The sequence below is a fragment of the Alexandromys fortis genome, unplaced genomic scaffold, assembly GCF_014885135.2.
Source record: "Alexandromys fortis isolate MF-2015 unplaced genomic scaffold, M_Fortis_MF-2015_v1.1 scaffold_7, whole genome shotgun sequence".
NCBI lineage: Eukaryota > Metazoa > Chordata > Mammalia > Rodentia > Cricetidae > Alexandromys > Alexandromys fortis.
In genome coordinates this window covers 19,899,277-19,920,371 of record NW_026067920.1, presented here as the reverse complement: position 1 = coordinate 19,920,371, position 21,095 = coordinate 19,899,277, and positions in this window count along the sequence as shown.

Genomic DNA, 21,095 nt, shown 5'->3' with positions numbered 1-21,095 from the left:
AAGGAGGCAAAAAAGAAGATAATTGTTTTCCTGTGCCTTGCTCCGGAAACCATTAGAGAGGGGACGCTTGTCCAACGTCATTGGAACAGCCAGGTTGAGCAAGACAGTCAAGCCAGGCTACTAGGAGCGAAGCCATCCAAGACCGGACGGACTTAGCTGAACCCTTGAGGAGTCCTGGGAGACCTGGTCTTGGGGAAGTGGTGACTGTATCAGGAACTGAGTGAGCTGGAGAGCCTCACTCCAGGAAACAGGATTTCTCAGGACAAATGCAGATGTGGCCAGCAGGAGGGTTGCCTGCTGGAAGAATGCAGGCGGTCCTTTGAGAGGCATCCATCATAGCCACAAATACTTCTTAAAAGCTACCTTTAGATAATGGAAAATGCATCCTAATGTATGCAGACAATGGAGCTGGGGCTGGGGCTGGGCCTCCTGTTTGCACCACATGGAGTAATAATGGAACTGCCCTGTCCATTGAGAGGCAAGGTGTCTGCAGGGACCGGAGCTGACCGTGAAATCCAGCCCACATTCCATTTTGTCCATCACAGCCTCGCTGACAGTGAATGATTTCCAATGCCCCCTTCGACTAACAATGGTCTCCAGTGTTCCAACAAGTCACCCCACAGGCAGGCTGGGTGAGGCAGCCTTTCCTGGGACCCAGGCAGCAGAAGGTAAACAGTACAGGCAGAAGGGAAGAGGCAGTGGATGGATGCTGTCTTCTGAAACGCAGTTTTCTGTGGGCTCCAGCAGCGTTTGGATTGATGCTGTATCACACAGAAATCGCAATTCAGGACAAAGTGTTGATGAAATGAAAAATGCTAACATCAAAGTAGTGACTGTGGTAACCATAAACATGGAGGACCCTGCCTGCAGGGAACCTAGATAGTCTCTGTGCCTTTATAGATGTTGACTTAAACATCATCACTGGCATTCCTTAAGCTAGCCGGTGTAAACAGGAAGACTGCGCTTCTCTTTCATTCATCGGAAGACCCATGTGTCAGGGATTTTTACCGACTTTATCTTCTTCCTCAGAACAACTCTAGAAAATCTAGATTGTTACTTTCCATTCGTAGGTGAGAATACTGACCGCTTTTCCAGAGGCAAGAGGGGCTGAGACAGGATATAGTCTGGACATGATTGCATGAGCCTCATCGCCTCTTGGATACCGCCACCTCACCTTCAACTCTAGTATTCCTTCAGAGGAAACAGAATATTCCCAGAGCCCAGGATCATAGTTGAGGACCCAGAAATTTTAGGTCTGGAGTAGCAGAAGGAAATAAATACGGCTTCTTGGGTACTTGTGGTGGTGACTTAGTTTTCCAGACAATCTACCCGGGAGAGTGATGCTGACAGGCCATTGGCCACAGCGGGATAGCACAACCAGTTTGAGGTGGATAATTTGATCACCTGCCTTCCTGGGCTTTCAGAAGCTACCTGGCAACAGGAGAATGTGTGCCCGCAATAGTGTAGAGTCAGCCAACCTCCAGAGAGTGCTCGGGGTAGGTGGGAAGGCTGAGTCTTAGGCAGGAATGTGTATTAAGTGAAGAATATGATTTCCCTATGTAATGTTTTAAAGAAGGGATTACATGCACCTCTGGTTTCAATGATGTTATTGTCTGCACGTGAACTATCCTCCGCAGGTTCATGTGTTCATGCTTACTAGTTCCAGATGGTGGCTGTTGGGGGAGACTGGAGAACCTTGGGGTCATGTGGCCAAGGTAGCAGAACTGAGTTTCTTAAAAGAGCCACTTCTGACTCCTGGTGGAAGGCTTGGTCAAGACGTGAACAAGCTGCCAGACACTCCTTCCAGCAAGGCCTGGCTTGCTCCCGCTACCAAGCCTTCCCTATCATGATGGACGGATACCCTTGAAAGTATGAGCAGAATAAATCCTTCCTCCTTTATGTTTTTCTTGTCAGGTATTTGGTTTTACTGCTAAGAAACGTCGCGAACACAAGTGAATACTCCCCAACTTGCTGTGCTGGAAATGTAATCCCCAAATTCACTTGGTGATGGTATTTGGATGTAGGTTATTTTGGAAGAAAATTAGGTTCCGAGGAGTTCTATCCTCATGGATGGATGAAGCCAGGGAATAATGGTGATGGAGGAAGTGAGCTCTTTCTGACGCGCTTGCTCTGCCGTTGATGTTTTCTGCCTTGTCATGAGGGTTTGAGAAGCTCCTGACCATTCTGAGCATCCTGCCAGCGGAGCTTCCCGGATCCTAAAAGGAACGCAGTCCCATTCTTCACAGGTTACAGTCTGTGCTCATCTATAACAGCCGGGGATGGATTGAGAATGGATCTGTTTGGTAGGGAACCTGAAAGCTAAGGTCATGTTTGTAAGCTCTATTTCAGCTCTAGACCGTCTTATCAAAAATCTCCCACCCCCCCTAACGTCCTTTACTATTTTCTGTGCGTAAAGCCCCTTGCCTTATTCACCATTGTTCAATGGTCATGACTACCTGAACATATTTACTTCATTCATGGTGGCGTTTGGGTGACTACTTAACTGTTCCGGTGAGTGTGACTTTGGCTTCACATCCCCTGCAAGGGACTTTATTCAGGGCAGGAGCTGGACCTTACATTCTTCTGTATTTTTCCTTTGTATTTAATTTTTCTTTTATTTTTTGAGATTATGAAGTAATTGCATCAGCTTTCCCTTCCCTTTCCTCCCTCCAAAGCCCCCCATATACCCCTTCTTATTTTCTTTTACATCCATGGCTTCCGTTTTCGTTGTTATGTGCATATATGTGTAGTCATATATATTTCTAAATATAACCTGCTCTGTCTGTATAACATTTCTTGTGTGTATGCGTTCAGGGCTGACTATTTGGTATTGGATAGCTAGTTGGTGTTCCCTGTCCAGGGGAACACTATTTCTTCTAGTCTCAACCTTGCTTAGTTGTCTGTACTTCTTTCTGTAGGGCTCAGGCCTCGTGGGCTTTTCCCCATCTCCTTTGCCATGTCTGTTATTGTTGTCCTTATTCAGTTCATGTTTGAGTGTTCTTATTGGTAAGACTTCTGACGTTACCAGGAGACTCAATCACACAGAAAACCCCTGTTACAATATTTCTACCCCGTCTTCTGCAATGTTTCCAGAGCCTTAGGTGCGGCAGTTGTATCCATTGGGACTGGGATCCACAACTCTGCATTTTGATTGGTTGTGGTTTTCTGTAGTGGTCTCCTTCTGTCCCAAAGAGAAGTTTCCTTGATGGGGGATGAGGATTACTCTTATTTCTGAGAATAAGAAGAACTTATTTAGAGCACAATTCGAGATTATGCTGGTCTGGTCAAGAGGTGGTTATATGTTCTTCTCCAAGATCCAGGACTTAAGCTTCCATCTTAGATATATTCCCTCACTTGGCTAATATTTCATAAATAAAATCCAACACGCCTCCTTCTTTCCCACATGATAAAGGATATCTCACTAACTTGTGTAAGTGTCTAAGATGTCAGCTTTCCTTAGTGGCTGAAGTAACCTTATTTCTCTTTATAAACTCAATGCCTTCCACATAGTTGGTGATCAATCAATATTTGCTAAATGATTAAGTTATGTATTGGAAGAAAAATACAGATGTCATGGAGGGGAACGAGGACTGTTAGGAACTGTACTAGAGAGAATCTGGTGGCATTCTGCCCCGGTCCTGAGGATCTGAGTGGGGCTGAGTTCAAAGCTTATGGGCTACCTTGTTTGACAGACGTATTTCTGAAGCTGCAGAGCGTTCAGATTGTCAGGGCTACAACTGAGCACGTTTATCCAGGTTTACAGGGCGAGAGAGCAAAAAATGATGAGGCAGATGTGAAAAAAGAACGTGAGGTTTGGGGAGCAAAGGTGGTTTAAAATTTCTGACAACGAATGCTGGGAAGGATGGCTGAGTGAGCAGAGCACTTGCCACACAACTGTGAGGGGATAGGTCTGGGTCCTCAAGACCCACTCATTGCAGGGTGTGGTGTCTGTAACTCCAATGGCTCCACAGGAAGTGAGAGGTAGAGACAGGAGTCCCCAGAAGCTCATGGGCCAGATAGCCTGGCATGTGTTATGGCAAACAAGACACTCTGTCTCAATAAAGAAGAAAGTGAGGGTTGATGCCCGAGGTTGTCCTCTGACCTACACACACACACACACACACACACACACACACACACCATGGTGCCTGCAGTGCTCTGACCCACAAACGTGCACACACATTATGTGCAGGCACACACATTACCTACACGTACACAGATAGGCAGATTTGATAAAGAGACTTGTGTCATTTAAGACATTATCTTGTAGTAGGGCAATATGAACATTTAGCTGAGGCTAGACCCTACGCACTAAAGGCGCTAGCTTATCAAAATGCAAATGGGTTTGAAGGGAGAGAGACTGAACTGCCAGTGGGAGAGACTCCTGTTGGAACACAACGACATATGGATGTAGTTCAGAGTTGTCTACCAAAGTTCCAGGGAACCACAGTAGATGATACTGTAGAAGGGAACCACAGTAGATGATACTGTAGAAGGGAACCACAGTAGATGATACTGTAGAAGGGAACCACAGTAGATGATACTGTAGAAGGGAACCACAGTAGATGATACTGTAGAAGGGAACCACAGTAGATGATACTGTAGAAGGGAACCACAGTAGATGATACTGTAGAAGGGAACCACAGTAGATGATACTGTAGAAGGGAACCACAGTAGATGATACTGTAGAAGGGAACCACAGTAGATGATACTGTAGAAGGGAACCACAGTAGATGATACTGTAGAAGGGAACCACAGTAGATGATACTGTAGAAGGGAACCACAGTAGATGATACTGTAGAAGGGAACCACAGTAGATGATACTGTAGAAGGGAACCACAGTAGATGATACTGTAGAAGGGAACCACAGTAGATGATACTGTAGAAGGGAACCACAGTAGATGATACTGTAGAAGGGAACCACAGTAGATGATACTGTAGAAGGGAACCACAGTAGATGATACTGTAGAAGGGAACCACAGTAGATGATACTGTAGAAGGGAACCACAGTAGATGATACTGTAGAAGGGAACCACAGTAGATGATACTGTAGAAGGGAACCACAGTAGATGATACTGTAGAAGGGAACCACAGTAGATGATACTGTAGAAGGGAACCACAGTAGATGATACTGTAGAAGGGAACCACAGTAGGTGATACTGTAGAAGGGAACCACAGTAGATGATACTGTAGAAGGGAACCACAGTAGATGATACTGTAGAAGGGAACCACAGTAGATGCTGTAGAAGGGAACCACAGTAGATGCTGTAGAAGGGAACCACAGTAGATGATACTGTAGAAGGGAACCGTCTACATCTCAAGCTGACAGCACTAAATACAAAAGAGTGGCGAGCACAGGCCTGCGTCCTTCCTTCTGCTTCCTAACCGTAAATGCAATCTGACCAACTGCCTCACGTCCCCACTGCCACAGCCAGACTTGCTCTTCTTGCCATGACTTCCCGGCCCCGTACTTCCAAACTGTGAGCCAAAACCAACCTTCCTCTCTTAAGGCACGTTCGTCAGGTGTTTTGTCATGGCAACAAGAAGAGAAACGGATGCCAAGGGGCTTGCTGATACTAAATTGACCCAACCCCCCCCCCATTTTTCTAAGGTAAAGCTCTAAGTATGAACGGCTAACTCAGTTTAACTGCACCATCACAGCAGAAGGTGCATTTTCTCGTTCCTCGCCAGCATTTCCCTTCTGAACGCACTAGCTCAAAGGACCACAAGCTAATGCAGCATCCTTAATAACCCTGGTTATTGCCTTGATTGAGCCTTCCCTAATCAAAGCACAGCCCTCGTCGAAGGGAATTTCCAAAAAGCTGCCTGAGGCTGCTGATCAACAATTCATTTTTAGCATTTCTTTTTAAATCACCGGTAAGTTGTTGCACCTGGGTCACGGTGACAGCTGAATAAGGGGGCTGAGCAGTCATGTTCCGGGCACCAGGTTAGTGAGCCCCCCTCCACCATGTATATGCATGAGCTCACCATTTGCATAGAGTGGAAAAGCATCGCGCCCATTAATCACCGCATTCATCTTAATAATTAGTGGCAATAACGTTGAAGAGCGGTGGTCTCCACATCGATCTCCGAGGCACCCTGGGCTATTTCTGCCGCAGATGAATGATCATCGGGAGTGACAAGATGATGCCGTCGGATCGACCACCCCAGGTTCCCAGGCTTTAGTGCTTGGCAGCTGGTCAGGAAGCTGGGGTGATCTGTAGAGCTAATCCTACCTCTCTAACAAGGCCAGTGAAAAGGAGTGATACTACACCTGGGAGGGGGCTTGGGACGGAGTCCCTGGCCACTTTTAAGGGGCCTTCACTTAGCCATATGCATAGTAAACTAGCCATAATGGCAAAGCAAACGGCTATTTGTCATAGAGATATGACTCCGTGGTTAAGCCCTTGGAAGACTACCATTTGCTCCCAGACCTCCCTAAAAGATGGGATTGGGGTCTGTAATTTGCCAGTGCTGTGGGGTCAAAAGAAAGCCATTTCAGATCAGAAATGTAGCAGAATGTTTTAAGGCCTGTGGTACCCTGCCAGAAGGACAGAGGTACTGATAATTCTCAAGGGTTTTAAAGAAAAGACCTATCAGGTAGAAAAACAGAAGTCACAGAAGAACGTACTGCAGCACTTGGTCAGAAACCACAAAGGGCTTCAGTAATATAAAGGAGGTTAATCAGGGAACAAAAGAATAATACTAATGTTTTTAAAAGACAGCAAATGGGAAGCCAGGGATGGGTTGTGATAACGGAAGTTGAAGGAGATTGGCAGGTAAGAACTAGAACAGAGTCACTTCCTCCACGGACCCAGGAGGCCGCCCTGCTTCCTTCCCTCTCTGGGGATGAAAAGGAGTGTGAGTGCCAAGACAATCTGTTTCTCTTCCTGCACAGATGGCTTTAAACTTTTTAAAAAATTATTGTAGACAGGATCTCACTATATATCCCCAGCAGGTTTGATACATACTATGTAGACTAGGTTGGCTTTGAACTCACAGAGATCCCCCTGCCTCTGCCTGCCAAGTGCTAGGATCAAAAGCATGCACTACCATGGCAGACACAAATGACCAGAAAGACTCTAGCGATACTTTTCTCTTGAACTCCGGATTGGCAGAGAATCTTTGGCACAGACAGCATTTGCGTTGATTGAAGAAATTTGATAATGTCAAATGTTTTACTTCCTGGGTTTGTATTCCCCAATCAGAGAACTGAACTGGCCTTGCGAGTCTTTTCCTTGTGCCTTCATCCAAGGAAGACATCTGAAGTCTGTGTGTAAGCCTGTTAGGACGCTGCTTCAGGACGGCAGGTGTTTCCAATGTTGATTTGTTATCTTAGGAGTCTGTTCAAATAGACTTCCACTACCCGCGTGACACAGACAGAAAGAGAATCTGCAGTACCCTGAGCTGCTTGTGGGCTTTTGCACTGCCGCCTTCTCTCTGAGAGGGACGCCACACTGAACACAGCGGTGCCTGCGCATAAATCATTTTGGACAAAGAAAGATCAATTTATTTAAGCAATTGCCCTACTTTGCATACAACTGGTTGATCTCAGCAATTCCTTTTCCAAGATTTATGTGGTGTGTGTGTGTGTGTGTGTGTGTGTGTGTGTGTGTGTGTGTGTGATGTTATAAACAGTTTTATATGAAACAGCCAAATTTACTTTTGGGACCAGATATCTTACTCAAACGAGAGCATTGTGAAGACTTTTGGCTTGTGACTTTATATTCTTTCCCTCTCTTTGCAACACTCTCTTGCTTTGTTATGGCAGAGAAGGGAAGGGAAGGGAGGGGAGGGGAGGGGAGAGGAGAGAAGGGAAGGGTACTGGTAAGTCACGTGCAAATTTGTACAAGCACATACCAAGGCTGACACTAGTCCTCTTTCACAAAGGCCATAAAAATCAGGTCTGATAAAATGCTCTGTACCAATTCCCGTTCCTCCTCAGAGATGATGAAAAGAAAGGGTGTCATCCACAGGTTTGGGGAGAGGACAAGGATGTTGGGATATGAACAATGACATCCTCTTGCTCTGCTGGAGGGAAAGGGTGGAGGGGGCTAAGCGACAATAGGCGTTGCTGACCTCAAGAATAAACAGCGTTTGAACCAACAAAGGAAGACCACAATAGGCTTCCATCTAGGGGTCACTGGGCTGGCCATTGTGACCTGAGAGGAGGATGACCTCACCAGCCCGAGTAGCCACATTCCTAGGGCACAGAGTCCCTTCGAAGTCCTTGCGTGTTCAGGCTAAGGTCAAGCTGTTTTCCAAGACTAGGTTTTCCCTTTCTGCCCTCGCCCCCTGTGTGTCTTGCTCTGCCTGGTTTCTCTGCCCACTGCTCAGTGCCTGGCATGTGTGCAAATGTTTTTAATTGGATCCTCTAAAACGCATTCCAGACACTGATTTGGTTACATTATATCCTATTCTGTTATCAAACAAATCTGCTGTCAAACAAAAGATCAATGTTATTGTAATGTCCTACTTGATGGATTAAATAGGGTATTATTCAACTCTTATTAAACAATCAAGAAAAACACACTGGGACGGGCTTTCGCTCACAGCTGCTAGCACGGAGCGGGTCTGATCTGTGATTAAGAGGAGGGAGGAACAGTTATTTTCAGATTAATTAAACAAACAAGTAGGATTTAGGGACCAAGATTTTTTTTACAAACCCAGAATGATTCTTTGAAACATGTTTGGAGAAGGACATAATTTACTTTAACTACATGAGTGAACACTTAAGAATATAAAATCTTTCAATGACGCAATTCTGGATTAATTGCCCAGAGCTATGGCGGCACCATAAACAAAGCCCTGCCAGGGACCAACCTTTCAGGGAAGGGTCTTTTTTTTTCTTTTCTTTTCTTTTTTTCTTGTGAGTAAATGTCCATTTAGAGAGCTTTTCTAAATTTAGAAGCAATGCTCATCAATCATTTATAATAAGCACCAAATAACTGCACTTGCCTTCCCGAGATGCAGCCCCTCCCCTCGCGCAGAGTGGTCCCCACAGATTGCGATGCTGTTGGGCCGGCACCTACTCCATTACTGGGGTCTAACCTTTCTGTTTCTCTGCCTTTGCTCTTCAGATGCCCAGAGAAAGCAAATATTAAATCAGGGGAAATCTCCCTCTTATCTTAGCTGGCCTGGCTCTACATTATCCTCAGAGTTCCTTTCCCCCGCATCCTCCCATCACCGGGCTTTACATACAGTCGGCCACATTCTGGCTCCTTCTGTCTGATGCTGCTTCCGCTAATGGCTGGAGAAAGGGAACATTACACCATTTAACGTGTGTGGGTCACATTAATCACGGAAAATTCTTTTAATGTCTCAGAAGTAACTGTCAAACTGGACATACTGAATCTATTTAAACTAAAGCATGCCATTTTTTATCTACAGTGATCTTTAATTCCCATAAAAGGGTCAAGAAAATGTGATTAAGTGACAGTTTTAAAATGTACTATAATATTAAATAGCTTGATTAAGTGACAACTATAAAATGTAATACAATATTAAGTATCTGGCTATGTCCCAAAAGAACTTTAAAGTATTTTTGAACGGTTTGGGAATTCACTAACCCATAATGGGTTACTAAAGAATTTTGTATGGGAGTGGGAGATAGGCAGAAAAGCGGCAGAACTTAAAACACACTCAAAAGAAAACAGAACATGAAAACAAGCAAAACAGACTTTAAAAATTTTCTCAGCGCTCACAAGTAATATAGATTCCATAGTTTCTTTGTAGTGCTCAAGATGGCCTTTTGTAGCTTAGTCGTCGGTTCTGAACGCAGCGCTTGGCTGGACGTGCAGTGTCTGTAACACGGAGAATAGGACCAAAAGGAGCAGGTGAAGGGAGATTGTGATGCTAAGAAAGTCTACAGACTGGGCACCGTCTCTCGGGCTTGAGCATCACGTCTCCAGGTGCCCTGCTCGCCGTCAGTGGGACAGGGTAGGAAACACCAGCGTGGTGGGGATCAAGAGCTTCAGCTTGCCCCCTTTCTCCAGGAGAGCAGAGCAGTGGAAACACTGAGAAATCAGATGGAGCCTCTAAAGAGCCATCGAAACACAAAACTTGAGTGTGGACAGTCTGGAGACCTGCCCTGAAAGGCTGACGTGGGAGGGAGGCTTGACCGTAAAGCCATGGACATGTGTCTGCTCTAGGTACCCAGGCCAAAGGCTCCAAGAATTTTGTGCTGTTAATCAGATGAGAGAGAGACTCCTTCCTTCATTTATTTGGTCCTTCCATAGCCTGGATGAACTGGAAGTGAAGGCTTTCTTGCTGTTGTCCCATTAGGAGGTGTGATCTTCAGGAGTGAGAGAGAAGAGAAGGAGGAGAGAGTGAGGAAGACAGGAGGCTGTTACAGAGATCTCTTAACCCATGGGTTACTATTAAATCTGCCTAGTTGCTTGCTTTTTCCGCAACTGCCCTCAGGAAGTCACACAAACTGTGTAAGTGGACAGAAAAGGAGACAATTTTTTTTTCTTGTCATTTCCCATATGTTGCATGACTTATCCTGGGACAATGTGCTGAAAACACCTGTCAATGAAATTGACAAAGAAACAATTTCATCCAAGTCCAACTTGATGTACCAACATGTTTGTTGATGGGAGCGTGTGGAGGCGGGGTAACTAGAGCTCGGTGATCCAAGCAGATGCCATCACTGGGGTTCCAACCCTGTCAACCTTCGTCTTCCTGTTGAGATTATGTGCAGCTGCGAGGGTACAGGGAGTGGTGGCTGAGATCTCAGATGAGGCTCTGAGACCCCTCTGTGCAGCTGGGGAAGGGGTACAGGGTGTGGTGGCTGAGATCTCAGATGAGGCTCTGATGAATTCCCTTGCATCTTTGTTGCTGTGACAAATACCTGGCAGAAAACAGCTTAAGGGAGGAAGCATTCAGTTCAGTGCTAGGTTGAAGACACGTGGTCCCTCTATCGTGAGGAGAAAGTCCCAGCAGCAGTAACAGAAGATGTTCAGTCACACTGTGTCTGCAGTCAGAGTCGGAAAAGGATGAACGGCGCGGCTCAGCTCTGTCTCCTTCCTATCCAGTCTAGGACCGCAGCCCATTGAATGATGCTGTCCACATTTATGGGAGGCCTTTTACCTCAGCTAACCTAATCTAGATAACCCCAGGGGCATGCCCAGAGGCTTGTCTCCTAGGTCTGGTCAAGTTGACAATGTTAACCATCTTGCCCTCCTGCTACGAGGAAATGTGAGACTTCATGCAGATAATCACAGCACCTCTGATTCAAGATGACAAGGGCCGCTTGGTGCTGAGGAAGGAGTGTTCTCTCATCTCGTAATCTCTTGTGGGTAAAACGTTTTCCACACCCCGCATCAGCCCCTCACTACTTCCACGTTTTGTCTGCGCGCCTCTGAGGGAGGTTCTTGAGCATCCTGGCTCTCAAGAGCAGCGTGGAAGCCCTGAGACAGGAGAAGTGGCGGGACAAGGGGAGCTTACAGTAAAAGCGCATGCAGATCTGGTTTTAGAATAACACTGGGGGCCTGGGGTGTCTGTAGCAGGTGGGAGGTCCCCGCTCTACTTGATGGGAGTCACTCTGAACCAGAGAGGGTCACTGAAAATTTTTCTATGCTAGCAGGACACCCATGGGGTTTCAAAATGTCCTTCTGCCATTTCCCCATGCCCTTTAAAGCCCTCCCAGAATCCTACGGCAATCTAGGGAAAAGGTTCTGACTTTTAAGGACACCCTTTGAGAGGAAGATGGAAAGCCAAGCTAGATGACACAACCGGTCTCACGGTGATGGAGAAAAACAGCCATGGCACATTTATGTAGGCCCACTCTGCTCTTCCGTGGGAGAGGCTGGAGCTTCGTTAGAGAATTTGCTCCTCTGTCTAATAAATCTCCGAGAGCAAGAAGCTTCCCTGATACTCACTCCGGACTCTCTTTTCCGTCTTCATTTCTCCCTTTCCCTCTGATTGCTCAGCCTCATAGCAGCCCACATAAATCTCTTCCCTTTCTTCTGCCCTTTGTCAACCATTAGCCAGCTCCCCCTCTGTCACTGTTCCACCAGACTATAGATGTAACTCTTCTAATCTCCCTGATAAATCAGGCTCCAGGAATCGCTCCTTGTTGCTCCCTCAAACTCCCCGGAGCTGGGCTATAGGGCTCGGAAGGCCTGGTGCAGACGTTTCTCGGATAATGGGCCCTGAAAGGTTGTCAGTGGCAGATAATTAGGGTCTCACTTCCCGCCATTGAGCGGCATATATCTTCCACACAAAGAACCTCCACCACCTTCAAAAGGATTAACGTGAGTCGAGGAGATATATGAGGGGCTGGGTGACCAGCAGACGGGGCCAGCCTTTCTGAAGGCTGAGCGTTATCCTGATACTTGTGAGGGGAGAGACTTTCTCTCAGTTGGGGACTCTCCCTCGCTCTACTCACGGCCGACATCTTACTCCATGTCTGAACTGCACAACACAGAATCACGCTGCAATGACAAAATTACCTCTTCAAGTAAATCGCTTTTCATTAGCCGCGACCCTTAACGCGGTACTCTCCTCTCTGCCTGTGGAGATACATTCAGCCTTGCAAGGAGGACTCAAGCACACTTTCCGGTTGTTAGTCTCTAATGCTGATGGTTGTTAGCTCACATCGTGTCCAGATACACGGTGCTGTTTTCTTTAATGGTTTCTCAGGACTGTCAAGGATAGAGCTTTAGAAATTTGAGTGGGTCGTCCGATGGGTGTGATATAAGAACCTAACCTTGCTCCTAAACTCAGCCTGGGACAGAAAAAAAAAAAAAGTCTTCTCAAATAAGACCTCCTGGCCTCCCCTGGGTAAGGGCAGGCTAATAGATAGCCCTGGGAGAGGGAGACACAAATGGGATGGTCACCCCTCATTTGAACCTGCGCAGTTTTGTTTTTATCCAGGTTACAGTCCATGTAAGGTTTGATATTCTAAAAGAATGACACCATATAAAAATGGCAGATAGCATCACCTTGTCCATGAGGAAAAAGGCCCAGATTCCCAGGGCTTTTAGTGTTGTATCAAGACTGGAATACAAGAATACAGGACTTTAGTTCCTGTGTGTGTGTGTGTGTGTGTGTGTGTGTGTGTGTGTGTGTTTGCCATGCTGCACCCCTGCATGATGACAGGTATTCTTAAGAATATCTGTCCTGTGACACGGAGCAGCCAGGCAGGCCCAGATGACCCAGGGACAGGTGTCGATGATAAAGTGCTCTTTGTGCTTTGAGATGCTCCCACTGACCTGCGCGCTGGAGCGATTTCCCTGGTGGTAAGGACAGATGTGTCCTGAGTCATCTTCACAATCGCCATCACTTGGGAGATGATTGGCGAGTCTCAGGGGGTGTGATCTTTGACCATGACCCCAAGCAGAAGGAACTAATGCCTTGAGAGAGAAAGCACAACTTGTCCTGGACCTCAGCAAGGTCAGTCCCAGGGCTAACCTGCAGAATTGCTTAGCTAGATGGGATCATAGCCAGCCCTCAGCTCAGCCCCCACCTTTGAAGTCTGAGGAGCTTGAACCCTGCAGAGGCCAAGTGCTTTCCTCACAAGCAGGACGAGCCTCAGAACTGCAAGGAAACAGCCGGCATTTGTTGTTCGTGTATGAAGTTGTCTGTTCTGCTCCTCTACTCTTTCTCCTGGGACCAACACAAGGCAGCACTGGAGATGGAGGTGTCTCTGTAAAGGACACTTCCAGGTCCACACTGAGAAGAGACAATAGGTTGTAATAGTACACACCTCTAATCCAGCAGTCGGCTGGGGTGGGAGTCAGGGCTGAGGCAGGAATGAGAGTTCAAAGTTAGTTTTCATAGTTAATTCAATGCTTGCTTCAGCTATGTAGTGACCCTGTTGAGAGAGAGATGGAAGGGGGAGAGGGAGGGAAAGAGAATAGAATGCAGGAAGTTAATTGGCAACGCTAGGTTCTCACCTATTATTCTCTGTTAAGAATCTTATCCTCACTAACAATCCAAGGAAGGCTTTTTTTTTTTTCTCTTTGGTTGGGTGCCTTATTCCCCAAGTTTCAGTATCTTGCTTCTAGAACATGTATTGCTGGCAGCTCGCTTCATGGCATTTCTGCAAATCTAAAGCAATTTCCCTGTAGAGTGGAGTCAGTTGGCGTCATTCTTAATAGGAAACCTGGTGCTTGGCATCATTCCCTGGAATGGGTGAAGACCAAAGTTGTAGAGGGTTCCGACTGAGACCCTGCTCTGAGTAAGATTCTTATAAACATTTCTTGAGAGTGAAACTCAAAACAAATGGGAGGCCTTGTTCCCACCAGGACTTAAAATACCAACATATGCATCAAGGAATCGACTCAATTTGATAAGTCAGTTCAAAGTGACCAGGGAATGGCAACAAGAAGCCAGGCATGAGCACCAGTGCTTGCTGTTTAGAGAACATTAAATCCCCTCTGTATGAGGGGGCGTTCTCTAAAACCCTTAAGTTTTGAAGCATCTCTCTTCCCCCTCCTCCTCTCTTTTTTCCTTTCTTTTTGTCAGACATTAATATGTTTTCAGATGCAGAGGGATTTTTCTGATTGGATCAAAGTCACACACACACACACATACTCAGAGAGAGTGAAAGAGAGGGAGAAAAAGAGAGAGGGAGAGAGAGGGAGGAGGGGGAAAAGCACACCCATTTCGCTGGAAGGTCCATTGCCGAGGGACAGGAGGGAGAAGAGAAGAATACCTTGAGGTCATAAGAAGAGGGGTCAGCTAACTAATGATCAATAATGTCTCTGGGGAGGTCACACTGCCATGGAAAAACATCACTGATTATTAAAAAGGCAAGGGTTTTAAATAAGTTTCCTTGTCTGGAAAGATGCTAATAATAGCAACCTCATGAACTTGATGTCAGAGTAGCATGGGATAATTATGCTTAGCATTTCATGAACTGGAAAATGCTGTAAAAATATAACAAGATTAAGAGAGGTGATGCAGTACTCTGAAAACCCTGCTCCCCCGGAGGGTGGGGAATAGGTGTGGGGAGGTTGGGGATTTTTCTATGACTGGAGTTGCCAAAAGTTTCTGGGTCTGCTTTTGTCTTCACAATCCCACAGAAAATGCAAACCATCCCATACAGCCACGGGTGAGACCAGACACTACTATAGTTTAGATCCTGGATATTCCCATATTATCCACGGAAAAGGCCTGGTCTTTGGTATAGTCTATGATTCTATTTGGGAAATGGTGGGACCTTCCAAGGTGGGGCTTAGAGAAAAGCAATTAGGGCATTGGAATTACATCCTTAAAGTGTGCTTTCTGTTTTTCTCTTTACTTCCCAACTACTAGGAGGTAAATTTCTTTTATTTGGTCATGATGTGCTGGCATGTGACCCCAGAATGACACCTCTAAACTGTAAGCCCAAATCTGCCTTATAGGTTGATCAGCTCAGGTAGTGTGTTACAGTAACAGAAAGCTAACCAACACAGACGCCAGTCCTGAGTGTCTCTGATGTTGTCTTTAAAATAAACAAATGAATAAACATAAGCCAAAAACCAATTTTATAAGACCAAACAACATGGTGCCCTACTTCCTGACACCCTCAATGGAACGTCACAGTAGAGCCTTAGAGATGGGACAGTTCTCTTCTGAGCTGAGAATGGCTGACGGTGACAACCCTGAAGTGCTGAAGTTTCTTCACAGCTGAGAGGGAAGTTAGAGGAGATGAGTGACGGAGCAGGTGGGCGGGGCCAACTTCCGCTTTATGCGCTGCTGTCTGTATCAGAGCAGGCTTGGGTGCTGGTGCTGGTTGGGGGCGGGGTTAGTTTGCTTTTTGTTCTTCAGCCTAAAAATGGTGTCAAGCATAAGTTATAAATGGAGTAAAATGTCATTAGCATTTCCAAAGGTCTATTTCTCAGGAGGCAATTTATTGGTATCAGACTCAGCATAGCGGAGGTGCATGACAGTCGTTGAGGTTGCAAAACGGTCAACGGGGACAAGAGCCTCTAAGGGTTGATGTACCAGGAGGCTGACTACATGTCTCAAGCCAGGACTTGAGTGAGTTTTACAGAAACCCTCCCAGGAGCTGTGCAGCAGTCCCCCTTCAGCGACATTCTCTGCAAGTATGTCACTTGGTTCTGACATCTAGAGTAGTTGAGACTTCTCTTGTACCCTTTTATCCTGTTTCTAAAAATCAAAGAAAACTGCTTACTTTCGTGTGCCATTTTAGCTTGTTACCCGTGAGCATCTGGCTTGGGTGTTTTCCATTAGCATGAAGTTTCAGGAGGCCACAAAAGGAAATGCCTACAACAGAGGAGCCCAAGAGAGCAGCTCCAGTTGCTGGCCACGCAATGTGTCTTGCATTTCTCTAGTGTAAATAAAATGATAATGCAAAGAGCGGTCCCTGATAGTGAGTATCTGATTTAGAATAAAATAAAATCCATGCTGGGAAGCTGATGAGCTCGGATTTGCTGAATTGCTTCTAGATGCATCTCGAATCAGCTCATATTTATCGGCTGTTTCCTCTGGACAGTTACCACCAGTTGTCGGTTGTTCTTTCCTCTGAGTGCAAACGGAGAGGGTTTGCAGCTTGATTTTCATCCCCTATAACTGGAGGTGGCCTCTGAAAACGCAGTTATTGACAAGGTAGGTGCTTAGGAAAATACAACGTGGTTCTGTTTTTCTGATTGTGACCTCCTGATCTTGCTTGAAACTTGCTGCTAAGCTCACCTGTCAAAACTAGGCCACAAGTGGTGATGCATCATCCCAGTTTAGGGAGTTTTACACCATATTCACCAGTGAGTTCTGACCGTCCCTAAGTATTCTCAACAGCAGAAATGCTTAACGGTTCAGAAATAAGCAAATACAGCTGTGAGATTATGTATGGGGACACTGATGAAGAGAAGCGAGGTGTGAGACAGGAAAGGGATGTGGGGGAGAGAAGGCAGCATACAGTCAGAACAACTTTGGAGTTGCAGCGTGTGTGCAGGGTCTTTCCTAGGAGAGCAGCTGAGCTTGCTGTCACCGGCATTAACAACATGATCCAGTAAGGAGAGGTTCACTTCTGCATCTTGTGAATGGGTTCCTGGGGAGGACCTCATTGGCCACTCTAATGTGACGGCAGTGGTGATGCTGGGAGCTGGAGGTTCAGTACATGCAGAGTACCTGTGAAGACAGCAGAAAGCCCAGCCAGCTGAGAAAGGAGTTTGGTTGGGGATAACGAATGGATTATGGGCACCGTGCCTTCTAAAATCTCTGGTGGAAATGAACAGCTAAGGAGGGGCTGTTTGAATCAGGCAAGTCAGGACAATGAGAAGAACAAGAGCCTTTTATCCAGTTAGCTACCTGAGGACTCCCGGCTCAGGAGATCCGACCCACCAATCTAAAAAGCAAGATTAATATCTTTATCACAGGGGAAGATAAAACAAGGTCCCCGAGTGCTCATAATAAGGAACTAGCACTTACTAGCTCCCAGGCTCTCTTCAGGACTAATTCAAAAACTGTGCTCTTTAGTGTTCTACCTACTGGACTGACCATCACATCTGTGAGGGAGGCTGTTCTAGGCTGCCTGGTCCCGGTTGAGCAGGCTCACCTGCTAGCAGAGCAAAGCGGCCGACAGATCGGAGAGTCATGCTTCCCATTTCAAGCTACTGTATGCGCGGTGCCTTGTTTCCCAGCAGAGGTGAAGGACCCAGGGCCCAGTCTTACTGTGCTGTTTCCATCTCATCTTTAGTGTAAAGGAGCCGAGGCGATATTTCAGTGAGGATGAAGCTCAGACGGAAAGCAGTGCCAGCCAGCATAGTGAAGGCCAAGTGTTCCATCCCTAGCACATATGTGAAAAACGTGTTGGGTCTCAGCACGTGGGGGCATGTTCATAATCTCAGCACATAATCTCAGCCAGAAAAGACCATGATCACTGTGACTGGGGGCAGCCTGGGCTACTGGAGACATGTCTCATAACAAAACAAACGCTGACAGTGGTGTCACATGCTTTTAGTCCCGGCACATGAGAGGCAGAGACAAGTGAATCTGTGAGTTAAAGACCACCTTGGTCTACATAGTGAGTTCCATCCAGGCCAGCCAGGGCTACAGAATGAGACCTTGTCTCAAACAACACACACACACACACACACACACACACACACACACTACACAACAAAACAATGACAGTTCTAAGATGTTTGATTTATTGAAACCACATTTGCCACAAACATAGACCTTTTATGTTCCTTCAGTTCTAAAATTCTGACTCTCTCATGCTCTCGTTCCTTTCCTTTGCTGCTATCTCCCCAGGAGAAAGAGAATGCTGAGTACGTGGAGTCAGAATTAGACATGCTGCACAGTGAGAGGGAGCCGCAGGGAGATGGTGATGGCAGGGGACCAGCACTGGACGGGACCAGACACCTCACAGTGCTGACTAAATCCCGCTACACCCAAGTCTCTCTGCATCCTCGGCACTGGTCAGAGGTACCTATGTCCAACTGCTAACCCGCATCCTGAAATCTCCCTGAGGAGTCTCACCTGTGGTGGTGCACGCCTGCCATCCCAGCCCTCGGGAGGCTGAGGTAGGTGGATTACTGTGACTTCCACCTAATAATTCTGATGTTTCAAGAAAGGCAAATTACAAGAGGAAGCATCTGTCAATGGGTAAGCTGTGTCTGTTTGAAATAAAACAAAAGAGGGCTTCCCTCCTGCCTTAATGACTTTCTGTTCTTATTCATGATTGGCTTATGCTCCTTAGTCCCAGACTCATCACCCTTCTCTATTTTTTCTAAAGTGATAGCCAATGAAAAGCAATCAAGCTATGCTATCCTCAGAGTTGGGGGAGGTGTGCGAGGGCTCTTTAACAACTCTTAGAGACCAGGCTAGACCACCTTCACACTTAACAACTGCTCATAGAGACCAGGTTAATCCGCCTACACACTTAACAGCTGCTCAAAGAGACCAGGCTAGACCACCTTCACACTTAACAACTGCTCATAGAGACCAGGCTAGACCACCTTCACACTTAACACCCACTCATAGAGACCAGGCTAGACTGCCTTCACACTTAACTACATTTCTTTTTCTCAATTCTGAGCAAAATGTTCTTGTCTATAAAAACTATTGCCTGGCCCCTTAAGGAGACTCTTCTGCACTCTGGGTGGGATGTGGGATCCTAATCCTGTCCTGTGTACCTGCCTGGCTCAGCCCTTTCCTACTTCACAGACTGCCACAGGCTAGCCCAGTCCAGGTCTCTAGGAGGGAACATACACTCACCACAACCGCCCCTGCTTGTAGCCAGATCCAGCTCTGGGGCTGGCGGTGGGGTTAGCGGAGGGGCAGAAGAGGTGCCAGTGGCAATGGAACACGCTTAGAGATGGCACAAGTCATGTGCAGAACCTACAGAAACAAATGCTCTGCCTGAACGTAGCTGCTACTTTCCCCTCTTTGTGTGTTTTTGTCTGTTTCCGCTTCAGTGTTGCAGAAGAGGATGGATGGTTTCAGGGGTCACTGGTAAGGCAGCTGTGGCAGCTGCTCTGCCTTCTCAGCAATTTGAATACTCACAAGCTGGCCTTAAAACAAACATATACTCCGCCACCCATCCAACAAACAAACAAGCAAACTCAAAACAGAACAAACTAGATAAAAACCCACCAAATTATCAGCAGTTGATCTGGCAGAGTGGTCCAATGGGTTTTGACACAAAAGTGGAAGAGGCAGCCAGCTGCAGAGATGCCATGCCGTGTCTCAGACCATGCATGGCCGGTGGGTCCTTCATTGAAGCCCCCATCATCACTCACTGCCCAGTGCAGGCAGAGCTTGAGCAAATATTGACAACCGGGGAGTGGCTCATTTGTAGGCACAGACAGAGTCACCTGTTAAAAGGAATCAAGGCCAATGCATTAGGCAATGGGAAAAATAAAGAACAGGAAATACAAAAAAAGGGGGGGAAACAAAGAAACTAAAGGATGAAGTACTGGGGTCAGGTGTCCTGGGTTCTCCAGAGCCTCTTCGCATGGCTGTTGTCATAGGAAGGCCGCACAGGCTCTCGGGGAGGGGTGGGCGTGGTTTGAAAGCAGAAATGAAGATGAGCTCTCTTACAGGAAAGAGCAGAGGCACACCCCAACCACAGGAATCGGTTTTCCATCTGAAAAAGGAGATCTGTGGAGGATAATTTCGTTATGGCTAACTGGGGTGGCACCAGCATACCTAAGGGAAGCAGCAGTAGACAGATCGGGGGAAGTGCTGTGGGGATGCTGCTTCTGCTGCTTCTGCTGCCGCTGCTGCTGCCGCTGGTGCCAGTGCTGTCTCTACTGCTGGCACCAGTGTTGCTGGTGCCAACGCTGCTGCTGTTGGGCTGCTATTGTGGTTGCTGTTGCTGTAAGACCTATACTGAGAACCAATAAGGAAGAGAAATACACAAAAAAGTACTTCTCTTCGAACCCAGTTGCTCAAGTCCGCCTGCGAGAGGACATCCAGTGTTGGTCTTTATGTGATTTACTCCATGTTAGGTAATAACGTCTAGTTCCGCCCATTTGATCACAAACCATAGGTCATCATTGTCTTTGTGGCTGAGTGATATTCCATTATGCATACACACTGCAGTCCCTTTATGCATTCACCCATAGATGGGCATCTAGGTTGATTCCATAGCTTTAAATAATGTTAGTTGGGATTTGTGGCAGAGATTACTAGAGACTGAGAAGGGCCCAGGGACCAGGGATGGAAGGAGGCTGAATAGTAAGCAACACAACACAGCTAGGTTCTAGCGGCCTATAGCACAATGGAGAGGGCACTATGGTTCAAAGTGACTTAACATTTTTGGGCTAGCTAGAAAAGAATAGTTCAAAGACAAAGTAATGATAAAGAGATTTGATCAATACATATTATGTACACATATTAAATCATCACACCATATCACATAAATATATACCATTATCATATGTTAATAAAAAAGATTTTAGAATGTTTAATGAGATTAAAATATTAACTACTTCAATTTATTTACCACACACTGGATGTGGCTATGAATTATGACACTATACCTTATAAATTAAATTAAAAGACAAGGAGACCAGCCTGGTCTAGAGAATGTGTTTCAGGATAGCCAAGGCTATAACAGAGAAATCCTGTCTCGATAAACAACAACAACAACAGAAAAACAAAACCTCTAAAAAAAAGTCAAAACAAACAAACAC